The 25,039-nt window shown below is 49.4% G+C and overlaps 1 protein-coding gene across 1 annotated transcript in view; it reads right to left on the bottom strand.

Moving 5' to 3' along the window:
- Positions 1–584: 584 nt before the first annotated feature.
- BUD13 (BUD13 homolog) overlaps positions 585–25,039 on the bottom strand; it is a 135,260-nt gene continuing 110,805 nt past the window's right edge. Inside the window, exons 11-12 of the transcript XR_004351174.1 lie at positions 15,902–16,010; positions 585–1,381 (exon numbers count right to left, since the gene is read on the bottom strand). The gene's annotated coding sequence lies outside the window, so the exon portion shown is untranslated. The remainder of the gene's footprint in view (positions 1,382–15,901; positions 16,011–25,039) is intronic.

Raw genomic sequence — 25,039 nt, 5'->3', positions numbered from 1 at the left:
TTCTTCAAGGGTAGTACATGTTTGTAGTTGAGTAGCTCTATCACCTACTTTCCTGCCTATAAAATCCCAGAAATTTGACAGCTTTCCTTTTCTTAACCAGCCTCTGTCCAAGCTGGCAGTGTTTTAACTGGCATATCATTCTCACAAACCTTGTGGGTTTCCGGTGTATGTCAGAGACATCTATGCCATTAGACAAATGTTCCCCACAGACACTTTCCACATAACTCTGCCTCTGTTTCTGGCTTCTGCTGAGATTTGATTTGACCCATTGGTCACATACCTAAATCTCTTCAGCAAAATATTATCCAGCCACACCTTTGGTGCTCTCTCCAGAGTGTGCTTTCTCAACAGTGAATTTTCTAATTTTGGCAATCAGCATAAGCCAAGAAACTCCCAAACCATCAAGCTCTGGTTCCTTTATTTTTAACCATTTCTTCTTCAGTTGATCTCTCTCCTCTTGGAATTTGCTATAAGCAGTAAAGAGAAGCCAGGCCACACCCTCTACACTTTGCTTGGACATCTCCTCAGCTAAATATCCAAGCTGAGCTCTGATTTTTTACCCAACAACAGAACATAAATCAGCCAAATTTTAAATTTTATTTTTTAATAAGAATTGCCTTTTTTCCAGTTTCCAATAACACGTTCCTCATTTCCTCCTGAGGCCTCACCAGAAGAACCTCTAATGTTCATATTTCTAGCAGCATTCTGTTCATGATGAGTACTGTATTCTCTAAGATGACAGAAGCTTTCTCAACAGTGCTCCTCACTTCTATCTGAGCCCTCACTAGAATAGCCTTCAATATTCATATTTCTGCCAACAATCTCTTCAGTTTAATATAGGATTTTTTTATAATGAGCCTCAAAATTCTTCCAGCCTCTGCCCATTACCTAATTCTAAAGCTATCTCCACATTTTTAGGCTTTTGTTACAGCAATACCTCACTACCCAGTACCAAAATCTGCAGTAGTTTCCTAGGGTTGTCATAACATAGTTCCATAAACCAGGTGACTTAAAGCAACAGATGTTTATCCTCTCATAGTTCTGGAGACCAGAAGTCTGAAGTCAAAGTGTCAGCAGGACCATGCTCTCTCTGAAGGTTCTAGAAAAGAATCCTTCCTTGCCTCTTTCAGCTTCTGAGGGCCCCAGGCGTTCCTTGGCTTCTGGCAGCATAATTCCAATCTCTATCTCTGTCTTCACATGGCCTTCTTTACATGTCTTTCTGTGTCCTCTCCTCTTCTTATAAGGACACCAGTCATTAGATTTCATCTTGAGATCCTTAACTAGTTACATCTGCAAAGACCTTATTTCCAAATAAGGTCACATTCTGAGGTTCCTGGTGGACATGACTTCTTGGAAGACACAATTCAACCTGCTACAGATGCTATGGACAAAATTAATAAACAAGTGACAACTGATAGAAAATATTTTAAAAGTCTAAAATCATTAAAGATGATTACTATCTCCAACATGCAAGAGAACTGTGAATCAACAAAATGGAAAATCCTATAGAGAAAGAGGCAAAGGACATGAATAGGCAATCCATTGAGGCAGAAACTCAAATGAATAAAACTTTTATAAAGAGCTATTCAGTCTCATTAATAATAGGAGAAATCCAAATTAAAACAAGGAAACTCTACTTTATGTCCATAATTTTGGGTAGAAAAATTAAGTTTGCTAATACCAAGTATTGGCAAGAATGTGGAGGAATGGGACCCTACATAATTTATACTGACTTTCCATCTTGCTCAGAGTAAAGTCCACAAAGCCCTGCATTTCCTGGTCCAGCTACTTCTCCAGCCTCATCTCCGACCACCCTCTGCCCCCCTCTCTCTGCTGCAGCCCACCAGCCTACATTCTGTTTCAAGTGTGCCAAGCACACTTTGACGCCAGGGTCTTGGCATTTGTTTCATGTGCCTGGAATACATTTACCCCATTCATGGCATGGTTCCTGATTTCCTTGAGGTTTCTGCTCAAATGTCACTTTGGGGGGTAGGCTTCCTTGACCACTCTGGTAACAGAGGACAGAGGCTCCCTCTTTGCTTGGTGTATTTTCTCTCCATCACAGTTACAATTCTCTGACACACTTTATATTTTGCTTGTTTGTCTGTTGATTGTCTATCTCCCTCTACTAGAATGTTCACTCTGCTTTGCTCACTGCTGCATCCCCTGAGCCTAGAACAGTGCCTGGCATATTATAGGTGCTTGGTAAATGTGTTGAAAGAACAGGGAACTACCAATATTTATTGAGCGATTACTGGATATTGAATGCCTTCATTTAATCCTTACAACAACCATATTAGTCATTATTACTTCCATTTTACTGACTTGGAGACTGAGGCTTAGAGGGTTTAAGCATCTATGGGAGGTCACACAGACAGCAGATGATTGAGCTGGGACTTGAGCCCAGCCTGGTTGATTCCAAAACCCAGGCTCTTAAACACTTCACTATACTTCTGTCAATCACCCACAGGGTTCATAATTCTCACATGGTGGACATGAATGTTCACGGCTCAGTTCTCCTGCCATAGGGAACACAGCTGTCATTCCTCTAGATCCAAAACCACATTAGTGCCGAGGGCCTGCCTCCCCGGGGTTCCCCCAGGCAATGACCAAGCACAACCGGTACTTGTGCTGCCCTCTTCTAATGGCAGCTTTGGCTGGGGACTCTCCAATGCCTTTTTAGAGCTCTGCTAGGTCTCAGACTCTTCCTATGCAATCTTCCTTCCTTCCCCCTCTCTTTTCACAGAGTCACACTGCCTACTCCCACTCCCTCCCCTTTGTCCTTCACAGGGTTTTCACCGGTGAATCTCTTGCACCCCAGATCCCATCTTGGCTTCTGCTCTTTGGAGGTCCTGATCTAACATAAGCATAGTACCTACTATAGCTGGACATACACACCCCCCGTGACCCAGCAATTCCCTTCCCATATATATACTGAGAAGAAATGCACACATACTGTCACCAAAAGACATGCACAATAATGTTCACAGCAGCTCTATTCATAATAGCTCAAAACTGGAGACTACCCAAATGCCTATCAACAGTCAAACGGGTAAATAAATCATGGTATATTCACACAATAGGACATTATACATCAAGGAGAATGGATAATCTACAATTACTCACCACATGGATGGATCTCACAAACAGAATGTTGAGTAAAGGAAGCCAATGCAAAAGAGTACAGACTGTGAGATTCCGTTTATATAAAGTACAAAACCAAGCAAAACTAATGCATGGTGTTAGAAGTCAGGACAGTGCTTATCTCTGGGGGCCGGGTGTGAAGACGAGAGAGAGGAGTAACAGGGATTTCTGGGGTGCTGGGGATGTTTTGTTTCTTGATCTGCATGGTAGTTAAGTGGCTTGATTTATTTTTTGGAAATTCTGCACTTACAATATGTGCACTTTTCCCTAGGTACATTATACTGCAATTTTAAAATATTAACGAAAAATAGAAGATCAGGACAATGTTGAACAACGCTCACCAGAATGACAAAATCACAAGCCAACTGGTAAGCTCTAACCCTGTCCCCTGCTCCTGTCAGGGTTCCACCATCCTCACGGTCACTTCAAGACTCGAAAATGTCCCTTTCTTTAACCCTTGATGGCCAGTCTGCCACCAAATCCTCCTGGTCATTTCTTCACAATATCTGTCGGCTTTGACCTGGTTTTTTTGTGTTCCTGCTGTCACTGCTCCATCAGATGGCTAGGCTCAGCAGAAGCTGGCTTCTAACTAGTCTCCCAGCCTGGTCAGGGCCTAGTGAGGCCAGCAAGGCACCCAGGGAGCTAAAATTTTAGGAGGCATCATTCTCAGGGTACTGCAAGCATGGAGTTGACAGCAGAAAGTGATGTTTCTTTAAATTCTGCAACCAGGCACCTAGCTTGCCTCACACTAGTCCCTGCTCTGTCATGCTGGATTAATCTTGTTTTCATCATGTCCCTCCCCTGCCGAAAGATTTACCATTGTCCCATCTGCCTACTAAATTAAGGATGATCCTGGATAGGTCATACCATCTCCTTTAGCCTCAGCTTCTTTATATATACAGTGAGGAGCCTGGACTTAGAGATGGCATATAGATTTCCTTTTTGAGTATAGCAAATCTAATTGGCTATAACAGCTATCTGGGGCATTGGGTTAAGAAAGATTCTGAGGACAAGTACAGATTCACCTGGAGAAAGGTACTGTGATCAAGTCCTGATATTTGGCATGAGCGAGAAAGAGTACAGCCTTGAAACACATACCAGGCGTTTGCCTTAAGTGACTAAGAACAAATTCTTTATCCTGGCATTCTAGACACTCCATAATCTAGTCTCATCATACAATGGTCCTATTTCCTAGATAATCAAGTGGAAAGTGTTCAGCCTAGTTTCAAAATACAGTACGGTGAAGTGCCCTGGGACAGCTGCACCGTGCTGAGTTGCAGCGTGGTTACCTGTGGTTGTAACATCACTCTCAGGCCCACTTGGGCAGAGCTCCCATTGGTCAATCCTTGGGCTCCCACTGGGCTCATCTCCATTTCCAGAACCTAATTCCAAAATACTGTTCTGAACTCCCTCCAGAGAGCTGATTTATGTCCTGGTTAAGAGAAAAGGAACCCAAAATATTGTGCCCATTTGTTTGAGCCATGGATGGTTAAACAGGGTCATCTCTCACCTGCCGACCAGCCTGGGCCTCTCGGCTCCTCTGGTACCTGCTGGACTTGACAGCTCAGCCCAGAAGACAAAGCCCAGCCGATGAGCCCAGAGAAGTGCCAACACAGGGCCTCTTAGAGGTGCCCCCAGAGACTTGTTCATGGGGCTTTCTGAATCCAGGGTATACACACACACACACACACACACACACACAGCCCAAAGTGCATGATTCATTGAATGGGGAAATCTCCCCAGTCCTAATTTTTCTTTTTTTCCCTCTTTCCCAACATCTTTCCACCCAAAATGGAGATGGCTGGGTTCTGCCTGAGCTGGCACATCCAGGACTCTGGGCTCAGAGAGAACCCAGCCCTGCCCAACCCCTCATCTCTTCTGGGTGGACACCTACATGCAGCTACCCAGAAGGCAGGTACATGTACATACATGTACTACAGCAAGATTTGTGCTCTACTTAGGCCGAATACCAGGAAAATGCAAAGCAGTAGTGGTTAATTCTCCACAGGGATGTATGGATGGTTTCTCAGAGGAGGTGACTGAGGTCTTACAGGATAAGTAATAGTTGGCCTAGAAGAGCAGAAAGGGAAGGGAAGGCTTGTGTCAAGGACGTAAGTAGGCATGAACTCAACATATTATCCAGCAGCGGTGGGAGCTCAAAACCCCAGGACAGGACCTGTATGTCTCCAGCCCAGGACCTCATTTCACCTGCTTGGAGGTCTCGGGGACATTCCTAACATCCCTATCCAGGATGGACCCATTAAGTACTGCACAATGGGTGAAACAGTAGGGAGATAACATTCTAGAGATCAGAGGTCCCAGAAGAGAACAAGCAGGGGCACCTCTGCATCCCGTTCCCCTGGCAACGCCCGGCAAGTGGCCCTGTCCTGCTTCCTGCTGAGCTCATCACTGTCTATCCATTCAAGGGCCGGCTCCTGTCTGCTCACTGACTGAGCCCAGGGGATGGATGTGTGATAGAGTAAGCAATGGGGAGGAAGCGTGATCCCCTCCTGAGGTCATGAGACTGGTGGGTGGGGGCCCATCGCCATCCCAATGAGTGAATCAAGTAACCTGATTCTCAGGAAGGGATTTCAGTGAAGTCATCTGGAAGGAGAAGAACTCGGATACTGTGTGGCAGCAATATGTGAACACAGAGGGCAAGAGGGGCAGCAGGGAGGGATGAGGGAGGGGGAGAGGCAGAAAGTTCCTTTCCCACTGTCCAAGAGCTCTATCCACCGACTCCGCATCCCCAAGACACAACTACAGGCACCCTTCAAAGCCCTCCATGGAGCCTTCCCTGAGTGTCCCAGGCAGAAGGGCCAGAAGTACAACCAAGGTTGAGAACCACTCCCTCTAGACAGTTGTCTGAGGAAGCAGGACCCTGCAGTGGAATTAACAAGGGCTCAGGAGGCTCAATCTGGGTTTTTTTTTTTTTTTTTTTCAATCTGGGTTTTATTTCCAATTCCGCCTCAACTAGATGGGTGACCTTGGGCAGCGTACTCGTCCTTAACAAGGACAATTTTCTCATCTGCCAGTTGAGAAGTGACCATAATACGTACATCTCTCAATATCGAGAGGATTACATAAGATATTTGTAAAGCCCCAGAACTTAGTAGATGCTTGATAAATGTATTTCTCTTGTAACATGCTTCATTTTCAAGCACACACCTCATCTCCTCATCTAGACTGCAAGCTCCAGAAGGGAAGTTTTGTAACACACACACACACACACACACACACACACACACACACACACACAGTGACAGCACAATGCCTGGCACGTGGACAGCTCAATATATGCCTTTCAGAAATAACAACTTATAGAGCAAGAGGGAGAGAAAGGAAGCAAGGAGGCAGAACCTTGAGAAGAGAGATTTGCTCCCCCTAAGCCTGGGCAGGAAGCTGAGTCCCATCCTTCTCGTCTAGTTGTCAAGTGCCTGCGTTCATTATCTTTTTTTTTGCGGTACGTGGGCCTCTCACTGTTGTGGCCTCTCCCGTTGCGGAGCACAGGCTCAGTTATTTGTGATCAAATGGTTTGATGTTAATGTGGATCTAATGTATAAATCCATACGGGTCCCACAGTCATTTAGTATTAATTAAGCAAGGCCATTTTAAGGCTGGGATTCCACTGAGCTTACTGCGCTTAGCGTTTAATGGCAGGAACCACTTGGCCACTCCGCTTTCTCTCTGCTCTTGCCTTGTCCCTTTTACCTCCAGAGGCCAGAGCTGGAGCAGAGTCACAGCTGCCCTGGGATGGACAGCGGTGCACAGGAGGACCCTGGCTGGGGTGCAGATAGATGACTGACAGGTGGGGAGTTCACTAGAGGCCCAGCCTTGACCTTGAGAAGCTGACATTTCATTAAGAAGAAATAAGGGCTGCATTAGCAGAACGCTAGCCTGGGAGTCTGGAGAATGGGGTTTTAGTCCTGCTCCACTGCTGCTGACTGTCTGTGCAGCCTCGTATAAGACATTCCCTCTCTGTTCTTCATCGGTTAATTAAGGAGTCTGGACAAGCCAAGTTCATTCCCTCTATCTGGAATGCATCTCCTTCAGTTTCCCCCGGCTTCTTTATTCCATCTTTCAGGTCTCAGCTCACATCAGCTCATCCAGGAAATCTCCTAACCAGCTACTCCCCACCACCCCATCATTCTGGAGCATATCCTCTCTGCTTTATTTTCTTCATGGGACCTGTCACTATCTAAATTAACTCGGCATTTGTACTCATTTGTTTGCCTGTATATTATCTCTGTCTCCTCCCACTACAAACTCCACAAACCAAGGACTTCATCTGTCTTATTCAACACTTTAACACCAATTCCCGGATCAGTACCTATTCTGTACGTGGCACATGTATATGGCACATGGCAGGGGCTCAAAAAATAATCAACCACTGAATGAATCATTAGGTGATCACTAAAACCCCTTCAAGATGGGCATTCAATGGCCCTTGACATCTGGGCCCAGAAAGCAAGGGCAGAATTGGGTGCAGACAGAGCTGGGTTAGCCAGGAAGACTGGTGGGGGAAGGATGATTGGGACAAGTCCCAAGGGACGGAGCAAAGCCGGCCTGGAGGGGAGGAAAAGATGGGTGCTGCCTAGAGCAGACGTCAGACATGAGCCACAATGGTGGAGAGCTCCGAGTCTAAGCAGCTGCTACCCCTTTGGGCTTCCAGCCAAGACCATTTGGTGAAACTATATTAATAATCACAATACAAGAATCCCTTGTGGACAGGGACAGTTTCCCTTCCAAGGCACCACTATGCATATCACTTCACGTTATTCTCTTGCCATCCCCTTCATACAGGGGATGGGGAAATATCTTCTGTCATTTATAACACTTATATAAAATTAATAACGCCAAAATTATCCATTTGTTTAGCACTTTCCAGTTTCCAGAACACACTTTCCTATACAAGAAGGCTAGTACATTCCCCATTTTGCAGAGGAGAAGACTCAGGGAGATGAAGTGACTTGTCCAGTCACTAATGGAATAGGTAGCCTGAAAAGCTCAAACACAAAACTCAAATATTGTCTACAACCCAGTAGCCTGCTTTCCAGATGAGGAAACTGAGGCACAGGGTACCTGGTAAGATTATGACAGTCCCCTCCACATATACCCAGGGGGACTAAACTACTTGCAGGGCCAGGGTGAGGCCTGATGAGAACAGGGGGAAGGGAACAATCTCCCTTTCAGACTGCAGCATGGAGATGGAGATTAGCCCAAATGAAATATTTCATTATTCTAGTTCAGGGAGACAGCATCAGAGAACCATGGTATTACAGACTCCTAGAATTTTTAAGCTGAAAAGGATGATGGAGATATCTCCTATCTCTTTATACTAAGATTATATAGAGGGCTCAGTTCCCGGTTCTAAGCTCTTTGACTTATCATATAATTTCTGAAATGAAAAGCAAGATGCCATGCACAAAGTAGGCCCAATGAATATCTGATGCAGGGTCGAGCACTGAAAGCAGACAAGTAAGGTAGATCAAGGGTAACAAGTCAAACCATGGTCGCCACTCGCCCTCAGTGTTGGGGTCCAATAGGGAGTGGTGAGGACTGTGGCAAGTTGGAGAGTATAAACCTGTCTGAGGGGGGTATTACTGCAGCCAATCGTTGCCATGGAGGCGTGCAGGCTCAGTGTTATACCAATTCTTAAAATTTCCGAAGAAACGCCAGAGATGAAGATCTCTATTAGAAAGTCTAGAATTTTAAATGTTGGCATGTAAATGTAAAGCACTGTGTGAGCCAAGCAAAATAGGTCTAACAGCAAGTTTCCATCCATTGACAGTTGTAGTTAAGTGGATAACTCAACTCTGTTCAACCCCTTCATTGTGCAGAGGGGGCAACTCCAAGAGTTAAGCTATGGTCCTGAGATCACAAGCAATTAGGGGCAAAGACTAATCGCTCCAGATTTCTAATCCGATTCTTAAACTGTTGACCCAGAGATCAGCCATCTGAGAATCCAGTAGGTTTGGAGACACATCACTACATGGTTTGATGTCCCGCATCCACACATTCCATCCAGCCCAGACCCTGGCCCAGAAGTCAGGGTCCATCCTCCCGCCTGACCTGGAAGGCCTCGCCCACAGAAGATGGGCAAGGGATGGAGGTAGCACCTCCTGATCTCCTTCCGTCCAACGCCTCTTCACAATGCCCCAGCCTCAGGCCAATTAGAATGCAGCACCATGGCACAAGCCAGCTGTCACTTAGGCACTTACAGGCATAACCGTGGAAAAACCAAAGCACTGTTATTACACTTAATAACCAGTTTCCACATCATCAACTCATTGGAGTCTGAGAGGCGCTGTTAGGGTGTCAGCTCCCTCAGCCTAACAAGTCAGCACTAGAGTGGGGCACAGGTGGGGCTGGGCACCAGCCTCCAGGAGTTACTCTGTCCCCTTCCTGCCTCATGCAGAGGACACTCACCCAAGGCCAGCCTGAGGCTCATTCCTGCCCTCTCCCCCGACCCGACAGTGCTCAGGAACTTAGCAGCTACACCAACGGCACCCAGGGTTTGGAGGAGGGCCAGAACCCCAGAGAAGGGGGGTCTGGGCCCTGACTGGTATCTGAACAGGAGGAAGCAAACTGGCTTGGCAGACTGGGGCCCAGGGGTCTGGAGGAAGAGTGTCCAGGACTAGGACCCCTGCAGTGGTATCCTGGCTCTGCTGTGTGACCTCAAGTAAGTTACTTCATCTTTCTGAGCCCCCGTTGCCCCATTTGTATAAGGTGGTGCCTCAAAGCTTTCTTATAAGGGTTCATTGAAATGTATGCATAGTGCCCAGGATGGCTTCCACACCCAATACATGGCAGGTATCGCTGAGCTCTTACTGAGCAGAAAGATGCAGAGGTTGGGGGTCCTGAGCCGGGGAACAAGGACAAGCACAGGGATTAACAGGAAATAAGACCACTAGGAAATGTTTCTGAATTGGCCTAATACACTGAGGAAAGGTCTTTTACAGCTGCGATGAAAATAGTTAGCAATAATAAAACCTAACGTTATCCTTATTGTTCCCCTTTTAGAGTGAAAGTTCAGAGAGGTTGAGTTACTTACCCAAGGTAATCCAGCAAGCAAGTGGTAGAACTGGGCTTGGAGGCCAGGCAGTGAGACTGCAACTGAGATTTTAGCCATCCTTGCCGTCCTCCCTCTCCCCTCCCCTCCCAGTCCGTGTATCTACAAGGGAAGACCTGCTGTGATGTGGGGTTGGGGGAGGGAGCAGTTCCAGGATGGAGGCCAGGGCAGAGGCCTCCAGAACGCAATGATCCTCCTGTCACTCTGGGTCAAGGCCACATGAGCCACACCTTCCATGAGGCCCAGTCAAAGCGGTGGTCCCCACCGAAAGCCTTGGAGGGCGCGCGCGCGCGCGCGCACACACACACACACACACCCTCTGGACGGGCCTCTCCCGCTGCCCCGCTCTGGCCTGAGGCAGTGCAGTGCTGCCATCTTTCGGCCCCACGCGGCACTGCAGCCCCACCCGCCCTCCGAGGTGAACCCAGCCGGAGCAGCTGCCCCCCAGTCCTGCAGAGTCTGTGCCTGGAGTGGGGGGTCCTCCTCCATGAGCCCTGGAAGGACGGCTTCTCAGCATCAGCCATGGCCCAAGACTCCAAACCAGCCCAGGCAGCCACAACGGGGCCCTCTGACCTTGGAGAAAGACAGTGTGTTCAGGCCCCAAGCGGTACAGGGCTCCCTGAGGTTGCCTCCTGCCCCACCCCATGCCTGGGCTTGTGCTGGGACCTGGGACCGCAGAACAGGGAAAGGGAGCGGGTGAGTGTGAGAGAGAGCATCTCTGGAGACCTGGGGGGAGATTCACTGCCAGCTTCTGTGAGATTCCCAGAGAGCCAGGAGTCCTTATCTCTAGAGGAGGGATTGTGGGTAATTAGTGTGTATGTTTTTTGTTAGTTTGCCTTTTTATTTGTTTTGTTGTGTTTATTTCTTATTTTTTCTTTCTTTTTTTCTTTATGCTTACTTGGAATTTTACATTTTTCTGCAATGACCAAGTAAGCCTCAAGAAATAACGTGATATGTTTATAAACTTACCTGCAAGTAAATTTGCTTTTAAGTAAAGACACAATAATTTTAGAGCAAAAAGGGACCTTTTACCAAACCCCTTTCTTTCACAGATGAGGAAAATGAGCTCCAAGATAGGTGACTTGCCCAAGGTCACACCACTAGTCAGTGGGGAGACAGACTGGAACTTCCCTCTCAGGACAGGATCTTTCCTCTTTGAGAGTGGGCTGGGCCTTCCCTGACCCTCCAGCCAGGGTATGATCCCCTATTAGTCCCACAGCACCCATTTTTCTGTTTACTGTCTGTCCCTCTCATGTAAGCTTTGTGGAGGCAAGAACCTCACCTGCATTGTTCACTAAGGTATTCCCAGTGTCCATGTTGAGTGAGTGAATGGAGTTAATCAGGGAAGGCTCCCAGGAGGAGGTGAGTATACATCCATTTTTGAAAAAGCAATGGTCGTAGATCAATAGACGACAGGAAGCATCCCAGGAGGTGGAGGATGGCCTAGAGCTGGCACACAGTAACTATGTATTCCCAAATACTTGTGGGGGAGGGGAAAATGGCGGAATGGCATGGATTGTCCTCACACACACATAGGTGAGCTAGGACGGTTTTGCTCATCCTGGGAATCTGGGACAGAAGCTAGAAAGAGCTCCTCTCTGGCACCAGGAAGGGCTCACTAGGAACCGAAGCCTCAGGGCAGCCTAGCTGGGTCAGTTGGGATCTGGCTGGGCCTGGTTGACTGTCCTGGATGGAGTCTGACCAGGCCTGGTGGGTGCGCTGGCTGAGCCTGGCTGAACTGGCAGCTTCCTCCTTGCTCTCGTATTTACGAGTGCCTAGCACCATCATCTCAGTCTAATCTCCCAGGGCTCTAGTTTAGAGACATATAGGGGGGAAAGTCCAGAAACGTTGAGGCTAAGGGGAAAATGTGAGGGGGGTCCAAATTTATGCAATGTCTTGTTTTTAGGGCCCTTCACAATAGCACTATTAGTTTAGGAACATAGATGCATTAAGATATAATGATCAAGTTGAAATATAGAGGCCATTTACTGTGTACAGATATGAAAGTCAGAGAAAAATGGAAAATTTTCAGCAGAAGGAAATGGATACTTCCTAAAGGAAAAACATTATTCTCTTAACATTTCTGGAAAAGTCTCTCCAAAGGTTCTTGGGGAAAAGCTTTATTGCCCCTAGAATGTTACATAACACCTATGTGACGAGGAGGCAGAAGGCTCCACGCAAGTCCCTCCTCAGGAGACACACACGTACTGGGCACCTGCTGTGTGCCCGGCTCGGTGCCAGGCTCGTCCTGTGCACAGCCTGGTGTGACAAAAAGGCGACACCTGTAGATCACAGGCACATGCAGCAAACCTCAGCCAAGGGACAGCATCACCCGAACACAGGAGAGGCAGGGCCTGTCAGCCTCAGCACTTCCTCCTGCAAAGTCTTTAACACCAAAACCTAAAAAGACGGGGTGCTGGTTAAGGGCCCCTCCAGGGATGGGAGCAGGGATAACTCCTTATTGTTTCTGATTCAAAACCGAACTCAGAGAGAGCAAAGGCCAAATGATAGAGAGAGACTCGTGGAAAGATACCCAGAGAGGGATGGAAAGTGAGAGACAGGGAGAAAAAGAAAGATGGAGAAATAAAGAAGTAGGGAAAAGAGGAGAGAGACAAAGCGACAGAAACGAGGAGAGAAGCTTACAAAGCAGGAGAGAAAGGGAAGCTTACAGGGCAGGGGAAAGGAAGGCAAGCTAAGGAGACAAAGGGATGAACCAACACTGAAAGGACCAGGGAGGCGGGAGAAACAATCTCTCCAGGCGGCCCCAACCCTCTTCCACCCTCCCCGCAGGCACAGCTAAGAAACGGGAGGCGGGAAGAGGAAGCAGAGCCCGGTGAAGTCGCTGGGTAACCTTGGAGACGAGAGCCAGGCAGCCGGGCGTAGGGAGGGGCGCAGCGAGAAGGAGGGAGGGCGGCTCCGCAGAAGACCCGCAACAGGTCCGGCCGCCGGAGGAGGGGTGGGGGCGGGGCATAGAGGCCGAGGCGTGAGACCTGGATGAGCTGGGGGAGGCGGGGAACAAAAGATTCCAGAAACAAACCTAACGAGGACTGAGGAGTCGAATAAAGAGAGATTTTACCGAGAACCAATTTAGGGAAGAAAGGGCAAGGAGTTCGGGAGCTGTGATAACCGGAAAGGGGGCTGGGGGACTGGGGCGGGGAACCGGGTGGAGACGAGGCCAGCAGGTGCCAGCCCAGATGACTGGGCTGGAGCACGGAGGGGCCAGGACATCGGGCCTGCGCAGAGGAGTGCAGGCAGAAAACAGTCACAGCTGACTGGCCAGGAGGGGCTCCGATTTCTGACCCCTTGCCTGAGACTCACTGGGGGCATCCCTGCAGCATCCACCCCCAGCTGGGGATGCAGGGTTTCTGAATCCCAGATGGTTGGCTGGGGGACCATTCCACTCACTGTGTCCTAAATTCTTGCTGAGCTCCCACTATGTACCAGGTGTGTGCGGGGCACTCTGGGGACACAGGGACCATTAGACAAACATATGCCCTCAAGCCACTCATACGCTAATAGGGCGGAGAGCTCTCTTGGATCAGTTAATGCCAGCTTGGGGCACATCAGAGAAAGCCTACCCCTGGTTGTTATTGAGCCATACTTCAAAGGCTGGGAAGGGCCGAGATGGAGGGGAAGGGCCTGTCAGGTGGAGGAGAGGCAAGAGGCCCAGCAGGAGGCAGAAAAGGAAAGCCTGATTTGAATCCACAGCTGCTGACTAGCTGTGTGTTCCTGAGCAAGTTACCTAACTTCTCTGAACCTCTCTTTCCATCTTGCAGAATTGTTTAAGGATTACGGACAACATCTGTATAGTGCCTGACGCATAGTAGGTGCTCTATAAATATCAGCCATTAGGGACTTTCCTGGTGGCGCAGTGGTTGAGAGTCCGCCTGCCGATGCAGGGGGCATGGGTTCGTGCCCCGGTCCAGGACGATCCCACATGCCGCGGAGTGGCTGGGCCCATGAGCCATGGCCACTGAGCCTGCGTGTCTGGAGCCTGTGCTCCGCAACGGGAGAGGCCACAACAGTGAGAGGCCCGTGTACCACAAAAAAAAAAAAAAAAAAAAGAATGCACCTGCCAATGCAGGGGACACGGGTTCAATCCCTGGTCCGGGAAGATCCCACATGCCACAGAGCAACAAAGCCTGTGCACCACAACTACTGAGCCCGCGTGCCACAGCTACTGAAGCCCGTGTGCCTAGAGCCCATGCTCTGCAACAAGAGAAGCCACCAAAATGAGAAGCCCCCCACACTGCAACTATAGAAAGCCCATGTGCAGCAATGAAGACCCAACACAGCCAAAAATAAATAAATAATTTTTTAAATGTTTATAAAATAAATGTCAGCCATTATTCTTATAAAGAATAAATAGAAAACATAGCATTAGAATAAAAGGAAATGGCTAGAGGTAGGCTGGAAAGGCAGATTTAAGCTGTAGCAGGGAGGCCTCAAATGCCAAGAATGAGGAGATTGGGTTGATGAGATGAGGCTGCAGACTCACCCAGCACTCAAAAGAAGCTGTGAGCAACAATGGGGGCAGTTTTCCCCAAAGAGCAGTTTGGTGGAGCCCTGGTTGGTGTCTGGTAAAAACTGGGTGGTTTATCTTTACCAGCAAAAAAGAGCAGTTGAGAGTGTGGTGGTTTTTAAAATATGTCCACGATCTTTTATGACACTCCTCCCTTCTAAAAATGAAGTCCCCTCCACTCGTGTGGGGCCAGACTTAGTGACTTGCTTCTAACAACAAAAACGTGGCAGAAGTGACAGTGTGACCTCAGATACTAGGCCATAAAGAACACTGCAGCTTCCTCCTTGCTCTCTGTTGGATCACTCACTCTGGCAGCAGCCATACTGTGAAGACACTCAAGCAGTCCTACGGAGAGGCCCACACAGCAAGGAGCCGAGGTGTGTGAGTGTGCCATCTTGGAAGTGGCTCCTCTGGCCACAGTCAGGCCTTCAGATGATGCAGCCCTGGCTCGAAAGCCGATCTTGGCTGCAGCCTCATGAGAGACCTGGAACCAAAACCACCCTGCTAAGCCATTCCTGAGTTCCTGACCCACAGAAAGGGTGTGAGATAATAAACCTGTATTTTAAGATCCTGAAGTGTATGATAATGTGTTACAAGGCAATGGGGAGCTGATACAGGGGCTTGCAGTCGGGTCTAGAGCCACACCCCCAACAATGGCCCTTGGGGACCTGTGTTGTAAACTCAGAGCCCGCAGCAGGGAAGGTGAGGAGAAGATGTAGAGGCACCAAGGCAGGACGTCAACAGGTACTGCAGCAGACAGAGTTCTGAATGACGCCCACAGCAGGCCTGGATATGGAGGGCATGGGCGGGGCCTGGGTTGTTCAGAATTCCCAGGAAAAGTAGGTCCCCATCATCCCCAGCTCTTCCCACATTGACACAGTTGTGTAGCTTGCCTAGGCTAGCGGGCAGGCCAGGGTAGAAGTGAGAACAAAATGACATTTGCCTCACCTGGCCTTAAACCTCAGTCTACCACTTACTACCTGGGGTATATTGCACAAGTGACCTTGATTCTGCCTCCGTTTCTCATCTGTAAAATGATGATGATAAGCCTGGCTTCCTTGGATATTATTCTCATGGCACAGCAAAGAGTCTCATTACATGAGAATCAAATGAGAAATAAATATACAACATCAAGTTCAAAGTTGAAATCTTGGAATACTCACCCCTTGAAGCCAGGAGAGCAGGTCTGGCTGGGGATTTCCCATTTTTTATTTACCTTCTGACTCCCAAGTTGCCCATTTCCTTTAGGGCCTGAAATAATTTGCAGGGGAGCTTAAAAGGAAAGGTTTAAAAAAAAAAGAGGACACTGGTCATTCCTGTCCCATAACAATTCTAAGTAGTTGCAGGCTTGTTTACAGAGCAAATCTTGTCCTTGACCTCATTCATTCTCATCACAACCCTGGGTTACTCACTAGCCACCTTTGCTCTGCTAACCTCTCTAAGCCTCAGTCTCCTCCTCTGTGAAATGGGGGTAATAACAGCATCAGATCCACAGTGTTGCTACGAGAGTTAAATGAAATCACGGTGGAACAGGCCTGGTGAGTCCTCCTCAAATGTGCGGGATGATTGAGACAATGGCACCTGTGATACCAAATAAGGCCATGTTCTTATAGCACAGAATTTAAACAGCTCAGGGAGCCCAATTTCATTTACAGAGGAAGGTCCATTCTTCTGAGGCCTTCTCCTCAAGTAACAATTGTTGGGAACCCCAAGAAATTCTGACATGGGGTGATAATCTGTCCTCCTCCTCTACACCTACGGCCCCCCAACCATCCAGCATTCATTCATCTCAGTAACCACGAGTATACCTCCCACCACAGTGCCTGCACAGAGTAGGATAAAGACATGTCAGATGGATGTGTGGGCAGGTAGATGGATGAATGGGTGGATGGATGGATGGATGAAAAATGGATGAATAGATGGGTGGATGAATGAGTAGGTGGACGGATGGATGGACGAAAAGATAGATGTAAGGATGGACAAACAGATAGATGTAAGGATGATCTGAGGGTGTCCTTCACTCTAGGCCTCATGCCAGACCTCACCCTAGTCCTTTCTTGGGGCTCAGTGTGGGCAGAGAGAATTCCTCTCCTGCAGGGAGAGAGAAGAGACAGAGGAACATCAACCATCCCACAATTTGTTCTCAATCTTAATTAAACACATTTTTGATGAGTTCATCAACTTCACCTAATTAGGCTGTCCTAGAGCCATCTCTGCCTTAGGGTATGTTGAAGGCGTCTGGGCTTCACCCTCAGAAGGGCGGGAGGAAGGACTCTAGTCAGATCTAGAAGCCTGTGCTCTTCACGGCCCGGGGCGGGGGGGGGGGGGGGGTGGGGGGGGGGTGGGGGGGGCCCAGCGGCCTGAGGGGAAAGCCCAGGCAGCAAGGCAGGAGACTTCCACCATGTCCTCAATCTCCATGAAGTCTTAGGATTCTCTGGGGTGAAGGTAGGGAGAGAGGAAGGGGAGCAAAGACTCCTCACCAGATGCCCCCGCCCAGAGACGCCCAGAAGTCTTCCAGAGAAGAGACGGGGCTGGCTAGTGGCCTTTGGTGTCATAGAAAGAACCCGAACTTGAGTTGGAGGTCTTGGCCTGAAGACTCAAACATACATGTCCCAGCTGTGGGCAAGTCATAGGACCTCTCGGAGCCTCATTTTGGGGAGGAAGTTGGATTGGATGATCTCGTAAGATCCCTCCCGTCTCTCAAGACTCATGAGTCCAGAAGACAGACTTCAAGGTCATTCAGGAGCTCATGATCTGGACACCAGGATGGAGTCAGGAAAGTTCCACCCCCTGGCTGGCTGCCTGGGGGCCTCGATGACTCAGCCTTCTGAGTCCCTTCTCCAGATCTGTGACTGGTGTTGGGAAGGACACCCTAGCAGAGCCTGAGCCTCAGACCAGTGGGGAGGGGGAGGGGGTGGGGTAGGCAAGGAGGCTGTGACAGTGACTGGAGCCTCTGAGCATGCCACAGACCCTGTTTTCTCTGCAGAGGTGGCTGCCCTAGAGGGAGCAGGTACCCTCCCAGCCCCAAACCTTCTGGGAGATGGAGAGTCAGGCTGCTGCCTAGTGCCAACGAGGAGCTCTGCTCGCATCCTCCCTCACCAAGCCCTCAAGAGCCAGGCAGAAGCTCCAGCCACAGGGAGGGAGGGCTGAGCTGCCAATCTACCCCAGTCACCACCTTGAACTCTGAGCCCCATTCTCCCTGCTGTGAGTGCCACCTGGCCAGCCCAGACAGCCCTGGCAAGGACCTGGAGCCAGGCCAAGCCCCCAGCACGGATAGCGACTCATGGCGCTCAAGCTCTACTAGGCCAGACTCCACCAATCAGGGGATGAGTCACTATGAACGTCGGCCTAAACAGCTCCAAAACAGAGCCAGGGACGTGGGAGGGGCAACACAAATGGCCAGCCCTCACCTTCCACCAAGCCCAGGAAAGGACGAGAGGAGGCCAGCATCACCCAGGAGAGAGTATCTGTTAGGATACTTTGCCTCCCTCTGGGCTCCAACCCAGCCTTCCCACCCTGTGGCCACGAGCACCCCTTGCCGGCCCCACTCACAGCTCCCAAAGCCTGGTCATCGCACAGAGAAAGGGCTGAGCCCAGGGAGGAGCAATGGCTTTCCCAAGCAGCCACAGTGGGGAGCAGGGAGCTCTTCAGGGCCAACCTGGGGTGTGGCCCTCAGGTAGAGGGGCCAAGGTGCAGGCTGCAGGGCCTAGTATCAGACTCGCCTTGGGTTTCGCTGATCCACATGGGAGGGTCCCTAGGCAGACAAGAGAGGTGGCTTGAGCTGTGTCTGGCTTGCAGACTGGCTCCACCTGTCCTCATGTCCCTGCCACAACCTGCCATGTGATCTTCCACAAGTGAACTAGCCCCTCTGTGTCTAAGTTTCCTCATCTGTACAATGGGCATAATTTCTGCCCCACATTCCCCTCAGCTCAGGGCTTCCTGGGAGATAAACACTCTGTCAGTCAGAGACTGCCAGAGCTGCAAACAAGCCAGGGGAACACCCGCCCCTCCTGGTTTTGCAGTTGTAGAAGAGGCTCAGATAATTAAGGTGACTTCTCCAAGGTCACACAGTTCATTGTGCTAGAATGTGGATCCAAATGCTCACCACTGTACAAATAACAGAAACAATGTTTCTACAACAGATATTTGCCTCAGTGGTCATCTGATGCAAGTTACAGACCCTTCCTCTGAAAAATACTCATATGCACTGACATGCAGACTGCTCATGTGGCCTACGGAGATTTGCTCCTGAAGCCCATTCATGGATTAGCTGGTGGCCGAGGATTCTAGCTCTGCCACTGTGTGACCTTGGGAAATTTTACTTAACCTCTCTGTGCCTCTTTTTTTCATTTTTCAATAATCAAAGGGGGACAGTAATAGTACATGCCTCATAGGTTGTTTTGAGGATTTAATGAGTCCTATACGTGTCAAGTACTTGGAACAATGCTTGGCTCATAATAAATGCTAAATGAGTGTTTGCTGTTACTACTCCCTGAATAGTCTCGGCTTCCCAGGAGCAGCCATCCTCCTGGAGGTCCTTCAAATGTCCAAGTGTAGCTGCTCAGGTCTGCCCCAACTCCCAGCCTCATGCAGGCTGGGTCAGTAAACTCTGTGGGATGAGGATCCCTCCACCACCAGGCAAATGCCCTACCCCCCACCAAGCCTTGACCATCCCTGGCTTGCCCAATGCCCACCTGGGCAGCTGCTGCCAGCAGTTCCAGGAACCCAGCCTTGTCCCTCCCCTGCCCTGCCCTGCCCTGCCCTCCCTGCTGCCCAGGAATCAATGCAATCCCCTAAAAGCTCATAACTCGGAGGTAATTATAAGAAGCATCAATTACCCAGCAATGTGGATTTTATGAATTCAATTAATTTGCATGGCGATCGATATGGGAGGGTTTGTTGGGGTCCCGGGGGGAAGTTAGGACATTGTTCTGCACACTATTGATTTTACAATGTAAAACAAAACCTCCCTCCTCGAATTCATAGATGCCCATTCATCCATATTAACTTGCAGATCATTTATTTTTGTATGTCTTTCAACTCTGTTTGTTGCTATCAAACAAATGCAAAGTTTTACATTGTAGGGAATAATTGAATCAATACAGTCATGCCACGCCAGGCTTCCCTGACTTGAGGAAGAGATGCTGGTCAGTGAGCTGCTCTTCCTCATATTCCTGCTCTCTGCTCTCCCCAGACATCCCCTCACACCCGTCCCCCCACTAAACACTCCCTCTCCCAAGCAGGCCACTCCCTGAACCCTAAGTCCCCCACTCCATCAGATTCCTGATAGACTTAAGAGTACAGGTGGAGGGATGCGGTTAGACAACAGGCAGAACTTTTCAAACCCAAGAAGAGTTGGCAGGAATAGAACACTCCCCTTTTCCAAAGGATCTTCAGAACCAAAAACATGCAAGCACAATGGTGGCCTAAGTCAGGGGTATGGACCCAATGACCCCTCAGTGACCTGTGTCTCTGCTACTCAGAGGAAAGGCATTTATACCCTGGGCTGGGGGAAGAGTGTTTCTTCTTCCCCAGAGCCAATGAGGTTGAGGAGACAGCATTTCCCAAAAGTTATCCCACCCCCATCCCGTGGAAGAGGCCAAGTTTAATAGGAGAAGTGGTCGACAAAAAAGTAAGGGGCCCACAAACCTTAGCCTCCCATTCTCCCCGACTCAGGGGTCCCCAGCCCTGCTGTGTTCCTGACGTCCTGCCCATCCCTACCCAGTGGCCAGCTTCCCTCAGGCCTCCCTGAAAGAGGCCAGGCTCTGCTCTCAGCAGCATCTAGAAACTGGCACGAACAGGCAGGCGCGCGTACGCGCACACACACGCACACAGCAGTGCAGATACAAGGCTGGGACCCCCCGACACAGCCACACCCCCAGGAGAGCATGAGCTGGGGCTACCCCACCTCCCTCCACAAAGCCCCAACTCAGCTAACGCCCTCAGCACCCCGTGTCTGGAGAAGGAGAGAAACCTTTTTTTTTAAATTTGCCTCTGCCCCCCTGCCCCGTTAGGATATTAGACAGCTAAACAGCCTAGCGCCTGTTTCCTTCAGATAACCAGTTCCTGACGAACCCCCTAATTGTCCCCAGAATCTCAGCACCAGTGTATAGAGTAGGTCATTTAACCAACAGTACACACAACTAAATAAAAATCCATTTTCCAAGAGAAAATTCTATTCTTATCAGAGGTTTGCAAGAGGGTTGCAAGCAGCCCATGTTAATTGAAGCTTTGATGTTTCTAGGAGGAGGCCTCTAATCAACGCCACAAAGGAGGCTGATTCACTGCAGTGGGCCCCTCGGCCAGCCGAGGACCGGACTCCAGGGAGCCGGTGACAGCGGGCAGGGGAGAGGACAGAGGGCCCAGGCCAGTCACTGGACACCACAGGGTCCCAGCTATTGCCCCAGGCCCAGAACCAGCACAAAGACACCAGGAGGCAAGTGGCTGGGTCAGGAAGGTCACTGAAGCCGGACGTGAGCTGGGGCCCGGGGTCAGGAGGCACCTCATGATTGCTCACTCGTGGCCTTGGGCAAGTCACTTGCCCTTTCTGAGCCCCAATTTCTCCTCTGGATGACCAGAACCCTCTTTACCTGCTCTGAAAACCCATTTGACGATGATCAAATAAAAATAAAATCCAGAAAGGGAAGTTTCATTTTTGAGGACGTCCTGTGAGCCAGCTAACCACCACTTTACAATCTATAGAGTACACAGTACACGTTATGCTCACTGCTGATTGCTCTGTGTTTATTCCTTATCTCATTACATCTTCAAGGTGGAGAATCTTACCCTATTTTGCAGATAAAGAAACTGAGGCTCAGAGCAGCTAAGTGTCTTGCCCAAAACCTCACAGTAGAAAGTGGCATGGTTGGGATTCAAACCTGCTGTCTTTGCCTCTAGAATCCAAGCAGTTTTCTCTTATCTGAGCTGCTTCTCCTAAAATGAGGTGGGAGGGCTCATCCAGCCCTTCCTCCCTATCTCCCCCACTTGCCCTCCCCTAACCCCAGTAATGATTAACATCCACACATACACATGCATCATTTCCCTTGTTCCTCACAGCAACCCCCAAAGCAGGCAGGAGGCACCTGGAAACAAGAAGATGAGTCTTGCAGAAATGTGTGTGGGTTGATGAGGTAACATTCATAAAGAGTCAGCTTCATCTGGACCATGACAAGCTCTCAAGGACTGGCAGCCCCAGCACTGTGATGATGTAATGATGGTGGTGGCGATGCTGATTTTCATACCTGGTAACCAAGCACACACTGTACCTTCCACACAAGGCATAGTTAGCAGTAGTAGTTAAATCCTCCTCACTTTCTACATGCAGAAACTGAGCTCACAGGATGTCAGTGAGTTTTCCAGGCCACACAGCCAGTGAGTGGCACTGGGATGTCTTGAACCTCAGACTTCAGTCACAAGCCCATGACCGGTCCACTGTGCCCCTGTTGTCCAGTGCTTTACAAGGCCACTGCTGATAAGGGCTGAGGTGGGAGGGAGGAGGGAGAAATCCAAACACGGAGCTGCCTGGGTGCTATGGACTGAATCGTGTCCCCCCCACCAAATTTATATGTTGAAGCCCTAGCGCCCAGTGTGATGGTATTTGGAGGCGGGGCCTTCAGGAGGCGATTAGGTTCCGATGAGGTTGTGAGGGTGGGACTTTCTTGATGGAATTAGCGCCCTTATAAGGAACACCCAATCTGTGGGCATCTTGATCTTGGACTACCAGTCTCCAAAACTGTGAGAAACAAATGTCTGTTGTTTAAGCCACCCCATCTACGGTATTTTGTATGATCGCCCAAGCTAAGACATGGGGCTGTCAACATCACAACTCATACACTTGGGGTGTGACAGCTGGTCCTGAGGACCAGCTGAGGAGGTCAGGGGTATGGATGGGACAGAAGTGATGGCTGTCCTCATCCTCAGGGGCCTCAGGGGCTAGAAGGTAGGGCAGGAGGCACACTAGAGTCCCTACAGCCATGCTCAGGCCCAAGACACAGAGGCAGTGGTCCCGGGGAGGAGAGAGGGTGAGAGAGACGGAAGTGGCAGTCTGGGGGGCAACAAGGTGGAAGTGTCTTCAGAAGAGGAAGGAGGAGGGGACTGGATGAATTTTCCAGGCCAGATTAGGTGAATGAGAGTTAACATTTATTTCTTCAACACTGTTTACCTAGGACCTGCCAGGGGCTGGGGGCTCAGAGATGAAAAGACATTGATGAGCAGCAGCCACTCTAGTGGGAGCCATGTTTAAAGCCATGAGAGTTTAGCAGAGGTCCCCCTGGGCCCTCAGGAAGAAGAGGTCGTTCTCAGCTGCCATTTCAGGGATGCGTATAGATATGCCGGGCAGCGGACTGAGAGATGAGAGGTTTACCAGGAACCTCCACACCCATGACCTTATTCGATGACTTTACCTGCTGGGATAAACCAGCGATGAGAGAACCAAGGCCCAGAGAGCTCCGGTGACTTGTTCAAGATCACAGGGCTTGCAAGGAGCTAAATTAAGTCCCAAATCCATGTCTTTGGACCCTGTACCAAGGCCACTAGGTGCAGGGTACAAAATGTAATGTGGCTAGCTCAAAATCAGGAGTTAAAACCAGGTGCCCAGAAACAGGCACTGGGCTCAGCCTTCCCCACAGCGCCCTGGGACCCAAAATCTCTGGCAGGCAGACAGCTGTGTCTACAGAGTGTGGTGGCCCCAAAAGGGAAGGAACGGGGTGGGGTAGACCATCTCAGGGTGAGCTGAGTGATTCTTACAAGGGTAGAGGCCTCTAGTTTCTGGCTGTCCAATTGCTGGTGGGGCCTGTAGAAAGATGAGGAAGGTTCAGTGGACCAACTGCACTGAGTCAAGGCCAAGGTGGATGGGATGCCTCAGGACACACAAACCTCCTCATGTTTAACCAACTCAGCTGATCCATTTGCCTTGGCAGCAGTGGGACTTTTTGCTTATGTGCTGACATGCCGAGAGTTAAAGATCGGTAAGCATTTAGAAAAACCCTTATAAAAGCAGAGGAGGGCTCACGACCTGGGTCCCCTGATCATGAGATCAACTCCCAAGGAAGCTGAGTGACTCGAAGTCTGCTAACTGGTCTTCTGACCCTCTCCCTGTGTCCCCTTCATTCTGTTCTCTACTCTGAAGCCAGAGCAGAGAACTCTGGCCATGTCACTCCCCAGCTTAAAACCCATCAGTGCTTCGTTCTGCCCAGGAGATAATATCCCCAAGCTCTGCTGACAGATAAGACCCTTCCTCATCTCCTCCTTCAGGCCTTTCCAGGAGCCTCCAGTTTGCAAGCCCCTCCTCATATTCAATGCCCCTACCAGGCAGTTCCCCACGTGCCAAGCCCAAGCCTGTGCATGCCCTTCTCTTACCCTGTAATATCGCACCACCACCATCACCCTGCATCCACCCATGTGTGACAGATTGTATTAAGTGCCACCATTCTAAAGAGATGGAGTATGATATTACCCCACTAAAGAGGTAGAATATATTTCTTTTCCACTTGACCTTGGGTCCAGACATATGACTTGCTTTGGCCCATGAAATGTTAACAGGAGTGACATGACTAAAGGTTTAAAAAGTGCTTGCCTGATTGGGCTGACTCTTTTGTGCTTTTTCCATCATGCCCAAGCTAGCCTGCTGGTCCCAGGAGGAAGATAAGAGACTCATGGAGCAGTGTTGCCTGATCAGGCCCAGCCCAGATTAACTGACCTTCAGCCAATTCACAGAAGCATAAACTAAATAAACGGTAATTGTTATATGCCATTGAGATATTATAGATGCTTGTTACACAGCAGATGGTAGTAATAGCTAATCGATACATCATTTGAACCTGAATCATTTCTATCCATTTATCAGACCTCAGCTGAGGTAAATGTCATTTCTTCTCAGAAGTCTGACCTGAGCCCCTCACCACTTCCACAGTTTAGGGTCAGGTGATCCCACTCTGGGCTCCCCTGGCACCCTGCATTTACCCTTCTTCCAGCACTTTAGCACACACTGGATTACCATTTCTACTTCACTTTCCTGTCTCTTTTCCTGAAGACAGGGATTGCATGTTATTCACAATTTCTGACACAGAGGAATTCAATGACTATTTGTTAAAAGAAAAAAATGGAGTTGGCCTTTTCCGAGTGGTGGAAGCAAAGAGCACTTCTCACTTTTCCACCCCAGCCCACCATAATCATGGAAAGACTCATGTGAGTCCTCTACACCTCCTGACGGCCACTTGCATACATGCACATGCATACACGAACCCCACACATACTCAGGCTACATGTTTCTACCCCTCCGCTTGCTTGGTGACTAAGCGCTT

This window comes from Phocoena sinus, chromosome 8 (assembly GCF_008692025.1).
Source record: "Phocoena sinus isolate mPhoSin1 chromosome 8, mPhoSin1.pri, whole genome shotgun sequence".
NCBI classification, from domain to species: Eukaryota; Metazoa; Chordata; class Mammalia; order Artiodactyla; family Phocoenidae; genus Phocoena; species Phocoena sinus.
Note: the sequence above shows the minus strand (reverse complement) of the source record. Positions and strands in the feature narration are given on the sequence as shown.